Below are 19841 nucleotides of genomic sequence, written 5' to 3'. Positions count from 1 at the left end.
GTTCGTCGAATACAAGAATATCTCAGTGAATATTGCACTTGGAAACATGGATTTTTTTTGTTGGCCTCAGAAGAAACAGGGTAGCAATTTTCTTACTGAGTTTTTGAGCACGCGGCGACTGTACAAAAAGTTAATTTCTGTATTTTTTCATGTATACGACCCCTAAAACAAATTTTGAGATTTTAAGTAATTGCACGTCATTTGAAAACTTTTTGTAATCGAAATAGTGTTTCTTAAGTCAACGGTTACAGAGATATCCACTGCGCAAACAATTTGGGATAGCCTGTATGGTGTTGTGTCTGATTTTTCAGTGCCGACATATATATTTCGAAGTAAAGTGAGTGAAATGCAATGATTGCATATTTGTACCGTTGTGTAGGTAGATCTGTTGCTGTCTGTGGCGAGACTTTTCAACGGGGAGGTCGGTTCGCATTCCCACCTGGAAGTTGGAAACCCTAGAAAACAAACTTCAGCCGACCACGGGTTCTTGAGCTATGGGTCACGACCTAAACTTGATTCGTAAGAGATTTCGAGATGGGTCGTTCAAATCCGTCAACAGCCAGGGATCTTGAGGTCGCGACCTCAACTTGATTCACAGGGCTTTCTAGATGAGTAGTAGAAATACACTCGGCGAATTTTCCGTCGATGAATTTTCCCAGCGGTGAATTTTCCGTAAAGCCAAAAAGATATGTTACAGCAGGAAAATGGTCTAGATGGACAAACGTTTTTAGACTCCCTCTGCCAGCCCATGTTTAGACCAGAAATGTATGCTCAACTTTTACTAAAAGACGGCCATTATCAGTTAACGCTATCCTTCGGGCAAGGTCATGATGATTTTCAACCTAGAGCCATGTGGCACTTTGCGGTTCTGAAATTTTCTAAGGAGGTCTCAGGTGAGAAAACCAAATCACAAGGGAGCCATGGCAGGTGGTTAACGTTGGTGCAAGGAAAAAAATAGGGCTTTCAAGTGGAAATATGGTGGGAAAAATGCGACTGAAAAAAATTTGAAGAATCTACAAGAGCTGCTCATAAAACCTATACCATCTGGATGCATGGACCCATCCGAGTGTGACCAAGGAGACCTTCATGCCTATAGGAGGCCTACATGATCAAATGAGGGCCTATCTTGATTTGCGCTAGTAGGTATGCAGATATGTGAACTGTTATTTCCAGCTAAGTATGTTGAACCAGAACATCCCTTTGCTCAGGAACACATGATGTTGAGATGGCCATGCATAGAATCCCCACGAAAAGGAAGCTCACTGAAATCTATCTTCGGATAAGTGTAGATCTAGAGTGACATGGCAAGACGGGCGATTTATTATGCAGATTCATTGGATCATCCAGTATTTGCCCGGACAAACAAATTTTTCTAACATGGTTCGGCTCTTGGGAGGGATGATCACCCCCCCCCCCTCCATTCCGGATCCGTGCCTATCCCAGGGGTCCAGCTGGACCTTATTTATCACATTTTTATTTATTATAAGTTTAACTTCGACTAAATTTAATTCATTGAGTAGAAAGTGTCTCGCTCCCGGATGAGATCGGGGCCCTCGGAAAACACCGAGGCCATGAGAAAAAAATGGTGTTCAGTTCTAATTTTTCGTGATTTCCTACACAAGGCATTAATTTGCACAATCGGACAGGATTCAAAACTTGAAAACAAATAGACGTCTAGCCTTCTCATGCTGTGAGATTTCCCGTGGGAAATCCCACAGCATTCCCATCGAATTCCTATGAAATTTATTTGAAGAAAAAGCCTCATAACACTCATAGACAAAAATTATTATTACGGAGTATAACTATAGAACGGAAATATACCATGTGCGCTCCAGACGTTCGAGATTATCTACAGAGAAAACTTTCGGGAATTTTACAGACAAAAAAATACTATAATACAATCGATCTGCATCAGGTGTCATTAAACGCAATTTTTGCCTCAATTTTTGTCAAAGTTTTGGTAATCTTCAACAAAGGAAACCGAAAGTATGCGGATAATTTGGAATTTATTTCTTTCCGAGATTACGGCTGAGTGTAGAACATGCACTTTATATATAGGTCATCCATCAACAAACTGTCAGCGCTAAAAGATAGATTTGGAGGCTATAATCCGATAGACTCGGCAAAGTTCAGCTTCCACACCGTGTAGTGAATATTAAAGTTAGAGGAAAATCTTAGACGTGTTTGTAATAGAAGAATTTTCCGCGTGAAGATTCCATGTTTTAGACCGGCCTTGACGTGATAAACAAATCCAATGATTTATGGATAAACAAGTGCAAGACTCAAAATAACTACGCTAATGATATCTACTCTAAGCCATTACGTTCCATTACGACTTAGTCTATAGCTGTAAGTCGAAAACAAAATAAAAATCAATGCATCGAAAAATATTTTACTGAATAAAATATATTTCCCGAGGCACTTTTAAATTAAGTTTACGCCTGATAGACCAATAATATTCAATTTTTTTTCTGGAAAACAGAATCAGAAATATTTGTTGGTTCAAGCAACAGACGGCGTCGTGGCATACTCTGTGGAACACGAGGAGTTGTTTCTGTGTGTACGACCCAAATGAAAAAAGAAGTAATAGACGAATCTAGCATGCATGCGAATTATTTCCGCTGTTCAAGACATATTTTATAATTATAACTGAGACGTTTTATTCGCAGAAACTGCTGAAGAATAGAATTTCTATTTGGAGGCAAATATTTTTGTCCCGTTTATTTGTTCTTTCTTTCCTATGTTTCCTTTGCAAAGAATAATAGCAGCCACCGAATAAGTTCTAATGTCTCAACAGCCATAACATTTATTTTATATGGAATATTAAATAACCTTCAGCTGATTGACCTGTCTGATGTCCTACAACAGATATTCTCCAGGGATGCTTGCTTGCTATAACCAATTCGTCAAGTCCGTTGAAATTTAGATTCGGACTGATTATACTGTCCTTCGTACGCCTATGACAACTCAAAATCGATCTCGAATAGCTCAAAGACCACGCGACTGGTTAACTGAACTACTCCAGTTGCCCGTTTTCCCTCACACGGCGCTACAAAAAACTTGAAAACCCAAGAGACCGAGGAGAAATGACGCATATTTAGTTTTTCACCCACACGCGATTACAAGAAAATATTTTTCAATATCACGTAGTGAGAAGTAATGGGACATTCACTAAAAACTTGACCATTAATTAGCGCAAAAAAGATTCGAGGAACATCATGATACGAGAGTCGTGAATGCGATCAATTAGCTGAAAACGAGCAATTGCATACGCAGAAGAAGCGTGAGAATGGATGTGACGTCTTTATATGTGAAAAAAATACACCACATTAATATAAAAAAACATCTCTGTCGCGATACCGAAGTAACAACGAGACTAGCATGTGAAGTCGGAAGTCAAGCGGTCAAACAGGTTTTCTAGTTGTCAATACTCCAATATGCCAGCTGAATGATGCCATAGAAATACAGGTTGTTGGGTGAGCTTGGATACTGGATCTTCTGGTATCTAGGCAACATCAGTATCTCCGTATGAGGAAGGCCTTACAGATGCTGGAACTTCGTTAACTGAATCCAGTCATGTGATTAAATTCAACCAAAATCGAGTTTGTTTGTTCGAAAGAAAAAAATTCAAAATCCAACAGTTGTTCATGTTCACAGAATGTTCAATACCTCATCGTTTCTTCAAGTTATCAAGTTTTCAAGAAAACCTAAAAGTAGTAAATAAAAAAAATTAAAATTGCATTAAAAATAAAATTTAAAAAAAAAACAGATACATCAATGAATGAAATATTCATATCGTTAACTTCATGGCTTTGAATTTGAAGCTAGTTTGCATAAAATTTATCAAAAAGCCCTGATTTATTTCGTGGCGTAATGACAGTCAATGAGTTACACTCACTTAAATGTAGATGAATCATAATTACGGAAGATATTACGGGAAAATGTCAACCGAATAAAATGTTTTTCCACATTTTGATTCTGCTTCTTGTGATCATCAACTTATCCATTTATTAATGACACTTCATTAAATGTAATCGCAAATTTACATGGAACCAACATGATCGTTGAAATTAAAATAATCCCGTTCCAAACTAGTCTTTTCTTACATAGTTTCTATTCATTTTCTAAACTACTTTTTACGGTATTATCTTGTCATTCGAATAAATTGGAGGTTTTATGAAAAAAATGCGAATACTTCAATTTACTTTTTCAGTGATTCAAATCAAACTTCTTTGCTTTTTTTGAAATGGAGATTAATTGAGTAATTTACTCAAAAAATATCATGCTCTTAAAAGTTGGTTATTTAGACGAAAGAACGTAATTATGAAACAACTCCAACGATTTCTACACAACTTGAATATAGATAAAATAAACTAAAATTATTTCATTTTCTGATACCATCAACACTGTTTATATCAATCATGATCCGTCTTTAAGTATTAATGACGATTAAAAACTAAAGAAAAGTTTTCAGATAGTTCATTAAACGAATGATTAACGTCCTTTTATGCATCATTAATTAAGACACGAAAACTAATTAGATTGCTTGTATTTTTATATTTAAGATAAGATAGTTTTTTGTTGGTTTCTTTGATTCGAGAATAAACATAAGAATTTGAGGAAAACAATTTTTTTCTTCGATTTCTTTGGATCATTGATTGGAAGTTTAGTAAAAACGACAAGAACTTTCATGGTATGATGAGTAACTCTTCACGAGAAAGAACTCGAATTCATAAAGCATAATAATGCAGTGAATCCACGGAAACTCTTTTTAACCGTGCTGACTTGCAAAAAATCGCTATTTATATATTTTTAGGAACCCAAAAGGTTAATAGTAACAAAAAGAGAGGAGAAAATGACGGGCTAAAAATACTTTTTATCATTTTGTTTCGAGAAAAAATTCACCGAATCTTGTGTCTATCCATGCAGTTTACATAATCAGAAAATATTTTGTGCATCAGTGGTTCAATAAAAGAACATCGAAAATGAGCAAAATGGTGACTTCACGTCACGAAAAAACTCAATCTGTTCAGTATTGAACTTCCTGAAAGAAAAAAACTTATCGAATTTTTTCATTTTATTCCGTAAGGTATTTTGTATTAAGGCATTGACACAACAATTTAAATCGAAATAAAAATTTGCTATTAAATTACTAAAGAAGTTATCATAAAGTCTGTACATAATGAAGTCTTTTCGTTCTACTTGAAAAATACGTAGTATAGAAAAATTATATAAGTTAGCGCCACATCTCTGTTGGCGAACTTTCATACTAACAATAGCTTTTTAAACGGATTTTGTGGCCTGTCACAAATTTGTTGCCAAAGAGAAGTACTTTATTTTTACATTAAGCACGCACGCACGCACGCACGCACGCACGCACGCACACGCACACACACACACACACATTTTTTTAAAAATCGCTTTTTAAAAACTATTTTAGCGCCGCCTGCTTATATGCATATATTTTGGATTTCTCACTAATCATACAGTATAAAGAAAAATAAGTTTTAAAGTAATGTAAGGGGTAAGTTTTAGTTTTTAGTAGAGTGAGAATATTTTATGTAAATACCATTTATCAAGTAAATTTATTATTGTAATATTTGAAAGGTATATGATATGAACGCTTTGTGAATTATATAACTATTTGTTATATAACCTATCAGCATAGAGTTTTTAATCTAATATAATTGTCAGATGTGCATGCTCAAAAGTCACATTAAATGGGTTCTGATGGTGTTGTTGGGGTTTTCATGTATATACACATACCATCTTTCTCTGAATGTAAATATACTGTAAAAGATGCTGTAAACTTATGTGGTAAAAGACCAGTAAATTTTGCGGTTTGTGGCAAAGTAAATCACTTTAGTGAAATTATATTTAATATTGTAGATGTTGAGAATGTTTGCAATGTTTGAGATTTATTTTTGAAAATATGTATGATCTGAGAGAAGGAGTAAAAGATGTTTTAACTTCTGCAAGTTGTTGAGAATGTAAATCAATATACTAATATTGTATTGTAGTAGTGAGAATGTATAATATTGTATTGTAGTAGTGAGAATGTATAATATTGTATTGTAGTAGTGAGAATGTATAATATTGTATTGTAGTAGTGAGAATGTATAATATTGTATTGTAGTAGTGAGAATGTATAATATTGTATTGTAGTAGTGAGAATGTATAATATTGTATTGTAGTAGTGAGAATGTATAATATTGTATTGTAGTATGTATAAGGTTTTTATATACTATAAAAAAATCACCGATGGTTGTTTTTAAGCAATCATTTTGCAATTCAATTGACTGATCAATATCTCTACCTAAGTAGTGAAACCAAGACGGAGAAGACGAGAGCTCAGTGCTCGGTACTTCACACCAATCAGCAACGGAATTTTAGTTTTTTAGAAAAACTTATTTGTAATAAGTTACATGCAAGCAAAATATTTCATACCTTTTATGTAATTATGTATTATATACTTTTATATATACAGTATATATATTCTAATTATCATCTCATGTTTTCTGGTTTTCTTAACATTCTGAAAAAAAAACGTGATAGTAAAATCCAGTAAAAATTTGATACTTTGCGTCCGATAAACTATTTTAATGAATTTCTACAAAATGAATATCAATCAGCGTAATTTCTCCTTATACAAGTTTTCTCATCGACTATGTTCCGTGAATTAATTTAATGAAACGGATCATAGTTAATAGTTTCATTAACAATTAGAAAACATTTTTCGGAAAATTTTTGAGCTAAATATTATAAGTAGATATTTTTTAGAACTTAATGTCATTGGTATGAATAGTGAGGTTTAATGAGAAGCCTGTCATTATGCACTTACCGTCACCTGCTATAGGTGTTTACGAAGCACTTATCAATATTGAGTGGATAATTGAGGACAAGTGTATTACATTTTGAGGACATAAGTTTAGCCTCTCTCTCTCCCAGAATAGATGAGATGATGAACCAAACAACTCATCCTCGTATAACCTATGAGATGCATATAATGACATAAAATTCATTATTATTAATTATCCAGTGCATTAAAATTTGATATCGGGAAAGAAATGCAAATTTTGAATACTCTTGAAGCAAACAATCTTGAATATTGCAAATTAATTGGGGGAATATAAACTAAGGAGCTAAAAATGTCTAAAATTCAATTTTTAATTACTTCCAATTATACTTGGGCTTGCATAATATAGCACAGTGATGGCCACTAGTATAATATAGCAGATCTCCAATAAGCATATAAAATCGAGCTCAATAAATGTTCGAGCCCCGGGACACCGAAATCTTTAATACGCCCTAGTTAGTAAGACAAATAACAGCTGGGCTGTTTGCTATAATTAAGCTTTTCTAAATGGATTTTTATAGTTGAAGGGCAGCCACCCTGAGACTTTTTTGACATTGTTACACCAAAATAACAATCAATATTTTCTGACGTGAATGCGTCTTTTAAACATCTAACGATTCTGGATGCAAAAAGTTGCATAACAAAGTAATTTAAACTCTCATATCTCAGGAGGTATTCAGAATATATCAGTATATCTGATGTCTGCTGTAGATATCGTTAACACAAATTCAATGATACCACTCTGGTTTTGATACCTCTTCTAGTCTAGGTACCAGGCTCACAGCCCGTTTTCGTAACGACATTGTTTTTTTTTGCAATTTCTTAGGGTGTCCGCAACGCAAATAGAAACCAATTGAGTCGTTTGAAGACAAATCCGATGATACCCAACGGATGTTAATACGTGTTCCGGTCTGTAAACCAGCCTTGTGGCCCCCTTTCATAACGAAATTGTTTTACGCTATAACTCAAGAAGTTCGCAGCGCAAATAGACGAGATTGGCATAATCTGTCAGCTATACCAAAGACAAATCAGATGATACTGATTTCGTTATGTCCGTGTCTACCACGCGACTCAAGGCACAAAGAACGTATTCACGTCAAAACTTGAGGCCGTGTCTATAACACCAGCCTACTCCAATTTTTCCACATCTATTAATGTAAGTGCCGGGCCCGGTCAATACCCCTTCTATAGAAGAAAGCCTCCCATTGAAGCTTTGACGTCACTGAAGTCATCCATTTCACCTGTAGCCATTAGATAAAGCAGGCCGACGTATGCGAAATCTTTAGCTTTTTTCAGCAGCATACGCAATGACTATAGGTGAAATGGGCGACTTCAGTGGCGTCACGAGCTTCGCGCGGAGACTTTCTGCTATAGAGAGTGTTGGCCCGGTGAGGTCCAAAGGCGGTTCTTGTTGATATTCAAGCGACTTTGGAGTTGAGTGAGACATTCCCAAAAAAAAACCAATAAAAATCACAAACACAAATATCATGCTCCACAGTAAACAAAATTTCTGAAATCTAGAAAATTTCCAAACTGCCTACAAGTGAATATGGTAGTCATCTATCTAACATAAAGTATACAGTAACACTAAACTCAAGAAATTTGATTTGCTCAGAATGGGCAGCTTTTGGATTTGTGTGTGTGCTCCAGTCAGCATCATATTTCCTAATAAATATGTCGATTGCAATAATTCACGATATCAGAAAATAAGCCCCGCCACGTGTTCGCAATTTCACGTGTCGTTAGCCAGGTAATCTTTGCACCACAATCTTGAAACGTCCTTGGCAATTCCATTTATTCCCGTATCATGTATGCTTATGATTACGAATGTAGACGGATGGATTTCTATTCATTCTCAACATCAAACTGTGAAATTAATATTCTGCTCTCGCAGCCTATTCCAATACTTCGATGCTTTCTAAGGTACGGACATGTTGCAAACACTATGCTGCTGTTCCGAAAGGAGGTAATATGATCTAAGTAAATCTATTAGAGAGGGATGTTTGTTCAGGGTAAATCAATAAAAACGCGTTGACCTCGAGCAACGAAGCGTATTAGTGTCCCTAAGGCATCAGTGCAAGTAATGGAAACTCGCATAGATTTCATTAGCATAAATTTTCATATGTTCCAGCCATTTATCTGAAATGGCTTTCCTGTATAACGTGACAGCCTGTATACAACTCTGTAACACAGTGGGCACGTTTCAAGCTATTTCAATGAAAATCCACAAGACGCTAGTTTGTAAAAAGAAAAGCGTTAAAGAATCTCATACCTTTTAACATGCTCAAGAAGCTACAAAAAATGATGCTCTATTGATTATTTCAAATTTTTTATAAATACTTTCACTTGTATATGCTATGTTATTCTTATACAATGTTTTACATATCTCTAAAATTTCCTATTTTTGCAAAATACAAAAATTGAATAATTCTTTTTTTTATAAATCAAGTATGCATATGAATGGATCTTAGATATTTCAACCTCATTTTATGAATTGAACAGTTTTTGTTATTTTGAATCAATTTTTACTTACTAATCACATTTATTTCAAGCTATCTTATCACACGCGCAAGGTATTAATGATTCATCTGTTGAGAATTTACAAAAGAATACAACTTATATTAGAAGTATGTAAACCATTGTACTGACACACCATAAAACGTATGCAATCATAAATAGGTGTTCAAAAGTTGATATGAATAAATGGCTAAATAATATATTTAGTTATATTTATACTAGAGCATCGTTCTTGACCATGTTAGAAGGTATTAGACCCCTTGCATCGATAGCTATGATGCAATTTGACGTGCCCGGAATAATATTCAAGGTATCCGACTACGTTCGAAAGCGCTTTTCTTTAAAATGGTATTGGAGTGAACTTTAATAATATTTTTTGATAGAAAGTGTTTCAAAATGATGAAAAAATTATCAATTTTGTACTACCCATGCCATTTTCTATGAAAAAGTCATTTTTATGTCACATTTTAAGGGGTCTCATGCCTTTCAACATTGTGAAAAACTATGCTCTAATAGAAATATCATTAAAAATATTATTTAAATATCGATTTATTCCACATTTTTTAAAATTGTTCTTGATTGCATGTGCTATCCTATGCTGGTATAAAGTTTTACATATCTTAGATACTTAATTTTTTGTAAATTTTCAAATAAATTTACTAAAAACAGATTGCGCACGCATGATAAAATACCATGACATCAATGTAATTGAATAAAAATTGAATAAAAATAAAGGAAACTGTTTTCAATTTATGAAATGAAGCAAAAGGTTTAGATTTCATTGACTCAATCTTATTTAAACTTAAATTCCATCCAAAAAATTTTAAAACTTAAATTTAATTTTAAATGAGATTCAATCAATGAAATCTCAACCTTTTGCTTCATTTCATAAATTGAAAACAGTTTCTTTTATTTTTATTCAATTTTTATTCAATCACATTGATGTCATGGTATTTTATCATGCGTGCGCAATCTGTTTTTAATACATTTCTTTGAAAATTTACAAAAAATTAAGTATCTAAGATATGTAAAACTTTATACCAGCATAGGATAGCACATGCAATCAAGAAAAATTTTAAAAAATGTGGAATAAATCGATATTTAAATAATATTTTTAATGATATTTCTATTAGAGCATAGTTTTTCACAATGTTAAAAGGTACGAGACCCCTTAAGCAAAATTCATGTAATATTCGAAACACGATTAAAAAAAATTCTATGAACGGAATGTTTTGTTATTTTTACAGTATATTTATCCAGTTAAGGTGCAAGTTATGGACTGACATTTAAAGGAGTGTATGATATGTTCATAAGTTACACTCAAATCTGTAAATGTAACAAAATTTCATTCTCGCATCGTCTATAAAACACTGTAATTACACAAATATATGTGATAGACCTTAGATTTTGGTTGATGGCCCTAACAATATACAGGGTGTCCTGTAAGTGCTAATGCGGTCTTTATCTTATCAACCGTACGTCGTAGAGGTATGATTCTAATTTAAAAAAATGCTCAAAAAGCTTTTCAAAAATTACCCTGTAGCGCTTTTGAGAGTGAAAATACAGTATGTCACAAAATAAAATATCTAAATTTTTATACGGTCCCCTTGTCCTCCAACTTCCAGTTAAAAAGAAGATTCCACGTTTTTAAGTGCTATATTCACTGAGATATATGAATTAAAACACCGGAGTAAAGTTATGAAAGAATAGGAAAAACTAACGGACAACGCTCCTTTCCCTCATCTATACTGCCCTTGCCCGACTTTTCTCCGAATTTTGAATTCGAATATCTCATCGAATATTTAGCTGAGAAAATTGAAATTTTTTTTTGTTGGCCTCAAGAGAGACAAGGCAACAACTTTCTAATTAAAAGTTAGACGACATGAGGACCGTAGAAAAATTTAGATTTTTTTATTTCATGACACCCTGTATTTTCACTCTCAAAACTGATACCGTGCAATTTTTACACGCCTTTTGAGCATTTTTTTAAATTTACACTTCTACGTTGGACGGTTGATGAGATAAAGACCGCATTAGCACTTACAGGGCACCCTGTATAGCAAAATATCATATTAAGTCCTGTTTTAAAGTTACAAGAGAAATAGGGACTTCATAAAAATAAAAATTGGCATTTTTCCTTTCAAAATGACGTTTTCAACGTAGTCGGATATCTTAACAAAACGTTAATTGGCACAAGATGGTGCGGTTAATAATGGCTCCAATGGTGTGTGTATATCATTACCAGATATTTTTGAAATGCAACAACAGATCAATAAAAAACATTGGCCGAAGAAAGATTTCGTATATTTGGTGTATAATCGGAAATTCTCACTCGTCGCATTCGGGGTAGCATTTTGAGAGAAATAATCTCCGTAGGGATAACATATAGAGAAACGTCTAAATAACCCCGAGAGATTCGGAATCACAGAAACAAGTTATGAAAGAATTCTTTGGCAACAAAACTATAGGTTGCGCCAGCAAAGATATTGGAGATGTCGGCGAAGAGAACTCACTGTCTCTCTCTCTTTCATTTCAGATATACACGACCAAATAATGAAATAACTGCCAGGAAGGAAAGACGAAAATAAGACTTGCTCAGCTGTTTGAATACACACGCAAAAATCTTTCCAATATTCCGGAGACATTTGACTAGGGAAAAATTGCGGCTTTACAAAATTTTCAGGGACATTTCTATAAATAGAACGTTGAAAAATACCACTTTCAGAAAATTCTTCGTATATAGAGAAATTGGAAAGATCAACATATATTGAATGGAAAATATTGTTTGTTGTAGATCTTTTCAGAATCTTCCCGATCGATATGTTGTCGTCTCAATATTCGGGAATTTATTGTTGTCCTCGGTAAAATAATAGATCCCTTGTGTTAAACTGATACTTTAGAGACACTCCATCGATCATCTTACAACATGCGATACGTAATTCGCATCTGGTTGTCGGAACAACTCGAATAAATGTTGGAAAATCTACAAGAGAGAGGGAGAAGGTACCACATCATCTTCGATGATTTATGGTATTTCATTGATTCCGCGCGTATATATACTCTCCATTGCCATTCATTACTCCCATCCTATCACAAATGGATACGGTTTTTATATTCCAATAAGATTTTCCTTTTTTTTTAGATATTTTATGTGCCGGTACATGTAAATTCAATACTTACGGAAAATATATTGGTCGTAACTCGAAAGCGTGTGTGAGCTGTAAAAAAGTATTGGCTCTTGAATATATTTATGACATTTACTTTTCTCATAAGCTCTTGCGAATAATTTTATTCCCTTCGACTTACGGAAGTTTTAGAGAAGAAAATATGAATTTTGATGTAATGGAGGTTTTACCACTAGTATCGAAAATTTGGCTATTTATACTTTTTGCGTGCTCAGTATATTTTAGTAATAAGAATAAATTGTGTTTTTGATATCACTGAATAATCTCTCTCATCGGCTACTTTCAATGACATTTGATTGATTGAGAAGAGATTTTAATAATTGCAAGACAAGCTACTTTTTTGCTACCTTACTACACGCCAGCTTCACAGTCATGTCGTCGTACGGCAATTTCCAACCGATTGAGTTAAATGGGAAATGAAGGTGCCATTTATATCGGTAGTTGCCCCAGGATCGGTAGGTGTTCTTCCCCCGGATTGCAGCAGTGCACCCTGACAAGAAAAGACAAGCTGGTCTTTTCACTCTGCTGCTGACCAATGTCCATACGCCCTTGCTACTGTGCTCAATGGGACCATAGATTCGTCTCAACAAGATCTACCAGTAAGTACCCGTTTTGTCTGCTTTCGATTGCAATTAAAAGTGACATACCTCGACTTTTTATAGAGTTTCACTTGACCCTCTAAAGAGGGTAATTTTTTCCAGTAATGGTGAATTAAAATATTGTATGATTGAGATTGATTTAAGAACAGAAATTCGTTTAGCTTATTAGACAAAATCGATTAAAAATTAATTAGTTATTTTTTTAGATTATTTAGATAAATTTTTTTCTTTTGTGTTTCTGAAGTTATTAATAGATGGTAGCTCTAATGAGAGGGGGTAAAATAGCTTACTATGGAGATTTAGAAATTGGTGAATTCGGTGTGGAAGTTTACTGCCCAACGGTCTTAGAAAGGGTTAAACTAGATGCTTTTTCATATTTTGTATGTACGCTCTAGTTCTCGTTACGGTAGTGCATAAAGTATTGTTTGTCTTTGCTAGATCTATCCGAAGATATTCATTTTGTCAGAAGAGATTATTGAAGAAATTCTTAGTTATTGTGATTCTTTGACCTATTTGTATACGCTCTGGTCCAAGTCATCAAACAAGCATCGTTAGATCTGTTTTAACAGAATTCACCTGAAGATATTGATTTGACTATTTTCCCTTGAGATTCATGGCTAAACATTTGAGCATATGCATGTTTAGCCTTAATCCAATTGCTCACCAACTTATATGTGGGTTCTGCGTTTCGCTACCATGGTGCATACCATATCATTAGATTTGTCACAATATCTAACCATAGTAGCCTATATATCACTATTTTGTCAAAATCAGCTTGCAATGGTTGGAGAAATATGCTTCGAAATTGTGAATTTCTTGCATCAATTGACTGGTTTTTCCATCTTTCGTCTGTAGGAACCGGGCTTTGTTACATAAGGAATAAAATTCATTTAATTTTTCTTAACAATATCAGAATTGATATGAATTTCGTCTATGTATGCAGTTGTTGAAGATATACTTCGAGATTATTTTGTAGCAAACAATTCATACACTTCAATTGTTTCAAACTCAATAATGTGCCTATAAATTTCAATTCTGCTGTATAAACAGAAAATCTTATACGCTATCTTTTAATACTTGTTTAATTTTAATGATACTCGCTTTCCGTAAGCTATAACGTTATAAAATCAGCAGAAACGGGTCAAAATTTTGTTTTATTCAACCCACTCGTGCGGAATGTAGGAAAGGTACAAGAATCTATATCTGGTCGCTATAACATTTTGAACATTGGGCCATGTCATGACATCCTACGTGTTCCCATTCTGTGATCAGTTTAGGAGATATCAGCGTGTCAAAACTCACCTATTTTGGAGTCGTTCTATTTTGATATACGTAAATAAAAAACAGGATTTAAAAACTGGATTTTCTCGTAAAGGACGAGGAGTTGGTGCATGTTGTGTTGGAACAATTAAGTCTAAAATCATTGTTTTTGTCGATTGCTTTCTTCTACCGCTCACAATGCAGCTTTCGACTTGACACTCCGAGGTGTTAAACTCGAAATAGTTTTTCAAAATCGTACATTTTTTATGATATTTTAAGGGTTTTATTAAAGGTTGAGGTGTGATAACATACATTAATGGAATAAGAGCACGCAAAAAATGAAAAATACACGGTGTTGGATTTCGTTTCCTTTCATACCTTTTATCATTTTATGGAATTTTAATACGTTCAATTTACTGCAACAAAAACCCTCCAAGACGAAGAGAAATTTCTTCTGGTCTTTATAATCGATATTTTCTTTTTGGAATACTTCCAAAAGGAGATTCTTTGAAGTTGGATTTTTTTTTCCATCTGCGAAACGAGAGTGTCGTTAACTTTGAGCGTGAAAATTCCGATACTATCGAACAAAAACGATTTTTATATATTTTTCCATCTGCATTTCAACCAAAAAGACGAAGAGTTTAAACACTTACGCGAGTCTCAGTGACTCAAAAAAAAACCCCGTTAAAAAAGGGACGTAATTATATTTTCTTTAATAGCTTCTTAACAACTTGAGTTACGCTTCATGGTTTTCACTCTCTTTCAGTGAAAAGTTGACGTTCATCGTCAATATTTTTCTTGATTGCACTGATTTCCAATACTGAAACGTGTTAAATTGAAAAACAATGTAATAAATTTTTTTGCCCGATTTGTAATGTTTGATTGATTACACTGCCCAATAAAATTGTTATTTTTTTAACATTCCGAAGAAAATTTTAACGGTTTGAAGGGTATAATTGGGGCTGCTGATTTTGAAACTGGTGTTTATTTTGCCGAATTGGCTAAAGTTTTTGAGATATAATGCATTATCTCATATTTGAGTGTAGTCTGCAGCCACTATTTTTTGCGTCGAATTTTTAATTTCAATTTTTTATTTATTTCCAAATTTTATTCAATATATTATTGCATTCATATCATTATCAGACATTAGCGGTCTTTATTGATATTAAGTTCATTGATTTAAATTTCGCACAGATTCAATGTGATTTGCTTGTTGCTTAAATAATTACTATTGAAATTTATTTTTCACTTTATATCAAAAACTAGAGACAATCTGATAAAACCAATGCCCAGATTCGAAATCAGCGTCCCAAAATCACTAAAAAATATTTGGAAACAAAATCAGTGTTTTGTGTGTGTGTGTGAACATTGTTATCGATAATATTCTACATCCTTATAAGCTACATATTTACGTGGATCATTACAAAAAGTTTTTAGAGTAGCAAAGTTATTTCAGTAGTTGCAGGACTGAAACTTTACAATCTTTAAAATGAAATTCATATTTATTCCCTCAAACCACTTTCTTGAAAATTCTGGAGCTCCTCAGCTGAAAGGTGGTTTGAAATATCATTCATACGAACCACCATCTGCAAATCATTTACCACGAATGCTTCCTTCAGATTCCAAGGTAACAAAAAATGTTATATACCGACCAGGTCTAGACTGTAAAATGTATGATTATGGTGTTGCAATTTAATACTTGAACAATAATAAAATAATAGGTATAGAATAATGATAAAATGAGAGGCTTTTAAAAGGAGGCGAGATATCTCAATAATGCAGCTTAAAGGGTTTAAAGAAAATGGCAACTATTTCTTTCAAGATCTGTCTTTTTTAGTAAGAGGTTGTTCATTTTTGTAGACCCAAATTACTGATTGCTGTTTGGTTTGTGGATCTTGTGCATAAATGCACGTTTTATACTCTGCGATGATACCAGAAACATATTTTGAATTCCATCTGTGGAATGAATTTTTCCAACATGAACTGTCAACAGTTCCAGCAAGCTTGTTTCTATGCAGCTGCTAGTAAATGTATCTCCTTGAGCTTTCTTTGTTGTACAACATTGATGCAAAGATGTTCGCATTACCAATGATCCATTGCCTAGAATCTATTAAATCTCCTGTAGGTAACATTTTGAGCTTCATTCATAAAAACAGCTATAGCTATCACGTCTTCTGAGACTACAGCTTCAGCAAGTTATCTAGGGTGTGTCTGACCATTTAGCCTGTTCTTAGTGATGAAGTTCGTGGTATTACTCTCCTGTTGATCTGAAACCTGAAATTCCTCTAAAAATTTTAAACGAAATTTTCATAACTTCCCATGCTTGAAATCATAGACAAACATGACTTATAAGAGTGGACCGAACAAAACTTGCAAAAGAACCTGATTTCTATTTTGTTAAAATGTAAAATTAAATTCTCAATTTTAAGTTTCTCAATTTTCAAACCAAACATTATTTTTCGTGATCATACCTCCCCCCCTCCATTAAGAGATAACCACATTTTAAGATATTTAGTGGGTTTATAGATAAGTTGTTCAGTGTTTAATGTCACTAGAGTGCAGTTTGGAATATTTAAACAGCCATTAACAGGAAGTTTTACAGCCGATAATTTCAGGCGAACGTTAATAAACGATCGACCATCTCCGCAGAACTTTGCTGGTTATTCACTCACCGAATTATGGATGCTGGTTATAGTATGCACGTGAAAACTATTAGTTATCAGTAGAAGAAGGGGAAGTGTAAATGTAAGTGTCTCAACACGTCAGTCCAACACCTAAAGTTTCTCATGGAATAGCGTTTCATACCATCGTATTGATTTTTTTCAACTAATTAAACGTCGATAGCATAATGAAAAGTCAAAAGGTGCTAAGACACTAAAACTAAATCTTATATAAACTGACCTTAGTAAAATATTATTAAAAAATTTTTGGCAAGTTTGACGTGAATACGTTCTCTGCGCCTGGAATCGTGTGGTGAGTTCTGACTTAATGAAATGTATATCACTAGGTTTGTCAAAAAAATATCTATCACACACACGATACCGTTGGCTCTGCGTTGTGAACGCCCCCAGAGATATGACATAAAACAATTTCGTTACGAACGCGAGCCTGGTGCCCAATCCGGAAGAGGTATTAAAATCAAGGTGGCATTATTGGTTTTGTGTTAACAAGACCAATTGTGTAACAAGACAAGGCCGCTGTGGTGGTCGAGTGGTTATAGTGACGGACTCGCGATGCGAGGATCCGGGTTTGAACCCCACAGTGGTGGTCGGCTGAAGTTGGTTTTCTGTGATTTCCAACTTCAAGGCGCAAATGCGAGCCGATTCTCCCCGTTAAAAAGTCTCGCCACAGAGAGCAACAGTCCTACAACGATAAATCATTCAATCATAACACTTCACTCATAGTTAGAAAAACTGGTGGCAGATGGCAGCACTACACATAACAAGCATTACAGAGAAACAAAAAACTTCACGTCAGGTTTCACTACACGTACACGCACATTCCCGCATGTACCGATTCTTTGGGGGTTCCGCGGGGGGTTCTGTGTGTGGGCGGGGTGCATGTGTGGTGTAGCAGTAGTAGGTAGGGCCTCCAAAAAATGGCTTGGGGATCCATGATGTTCTTAAGTCAGCCAACTCGTTGGGCAATTTGCCTGTTGTGGCGTTGTATTTGTATTGTATTGTAAGATCTATCCGAAGCCATCAAAAACACTGATATATTCTGAATATTTTTTGAGATATGAGCGTTTAGGTTATTTCGTCACGCAACGTTTTGAGGGTGTATCGTCAGATGACTTGAAAGACGTTTTCACGTCAAAAAAGAATTTGTGGCAAAATATGAGACAGAATGTTCGCATATTCCCACGTAACGTAAATGTTTTATAAAAATAGAATATTAATAATGTTCTATTCGAGTATCCAAAATTATGTTATAAATTTTCTACTTAACTAAACATGAAACTGATGCGGAGGTACAAAACTTTTTTTTCTTGTTCCTGAAGTATTGTTTCACTGCTCAGAGCCTAGTGATGCAGTGGATAGACTCTTGGAGTTTTACAGGCGTAGGGGATTTTTACCGTATTTTCTCAAGGGTAGGCACCTTGCTCGCGAGCAACACGGCGCTCATTTAAGTACTCAAAAGTGCTCTACAAGGTGATTATGATTGAAGTACTTCTACTGAAGTAAAACTACTCGTGATCCGCGAGTAGCCATCTGATTACAGTCAAATTTTCAGGATACCTTAATGAGACCTTGGGAGAGAGATTTATGCAATAAAAATAGTTAAATTTTTCACCACCAGATAAATGAGTGGCGCTATTTTATTGAATTTTCCTTTTTTCCATGGTCCGTATAGCTTATATACAAAGTTTCGATGGAATAACCTCCATCAGAACAGGCAGTTCATAGGTCGGAGTAGTGTCGTAGCGCCAGTAATATACTGACGAGCGCTGCATAGGTCTCAGCAGCGTCAGCATAAAGAAACTACTTAGATCTATATAGCATGTGTTTAGTGACGTATTCCATTGAGAATTGGTATACGCGCGCTATATGGACCATGGGAAAACGGAAAATATTCAATAAAATAGCACCACTTATTCACCTGGTGGTCAAAAGTTGAACTATTTTTTATTGCATGAATCTCTCTCATGGTCTCATTTAATATATTCTGGAAATTCGGCTGTTTTCGGATGAGTAGTCAAAAACTACTCGTGCTAGAAGTCAGACGACAAGGGGACCGTATAAAAATTTAGATTTTTTTTATTTTGTAATACACTGCATTTTCAGGTGCAGGGTAATTTCTAAACAAATTTTGAGCATTTTTGAAATTGTAACCTTACCTCTATGACGATCCGTTGATGAGATGGATCAAGGGTGCTCAAGTTTTAGGAGACTTTGCGCCACGAGATTGATTTTAAAACATGTCCCGGGCCACTAAAGTGATCTAAAACAGCACTGCAGGCTAATTAAACGATTTGTAAATGCGCCGCATATCAATTAAACGATCTGTAAATGTGCCGCAGATCACTTATATGATCTGGAAATGTGACGTGAGTCACTTAAATGATCTGCGAGTGTACCATCGATCACTTGATTGATCTGGAATTTTTCCGCTGTCCGCTTGAGTAATATGGAACTGTGCTACCGGTAAGTTAAGTGATGCGGACCCGTACGTCGGTCCACTCAAGTGCTGTAGTGATCTGAAATATTCCAAAAGCCACTCGGGTGATCTCGAACTGTGTCGTGTGTCCCTCAAGTGATTTGGGAATGTGATGCAGGCCACTTAAGTGAGTTGGGAATGTGCTGCGGGCCACTTGAGTGATCTGGGAATGTGCTGCAGGCCACTTGAGTGATCTGGGAATGTGCTGCAGGCCACTTGAGTGATCTGCAAATATACCGTGGGTCAATCAAGTGATCTGCGAATGTG

This window comes from Pholcus phalangioides, unplaced genomic scaffold (genome assembly GCF_987345545.1).
Source record: "Pholcus phalangioides strain wild (caught in Gottingen) unplaced genomic scaffold, Ppha-v1.0 ptg000017l_1, whole genome shotgun sequence".
NCBI lineage: Eukaryota > Metazoa > Arthropoda > Arachnida > Araneae > Pholcidae > Pholcus > Pholcus phalangioides.
This window is presented reverse-complemented; position numbering follows the sequence as displayed.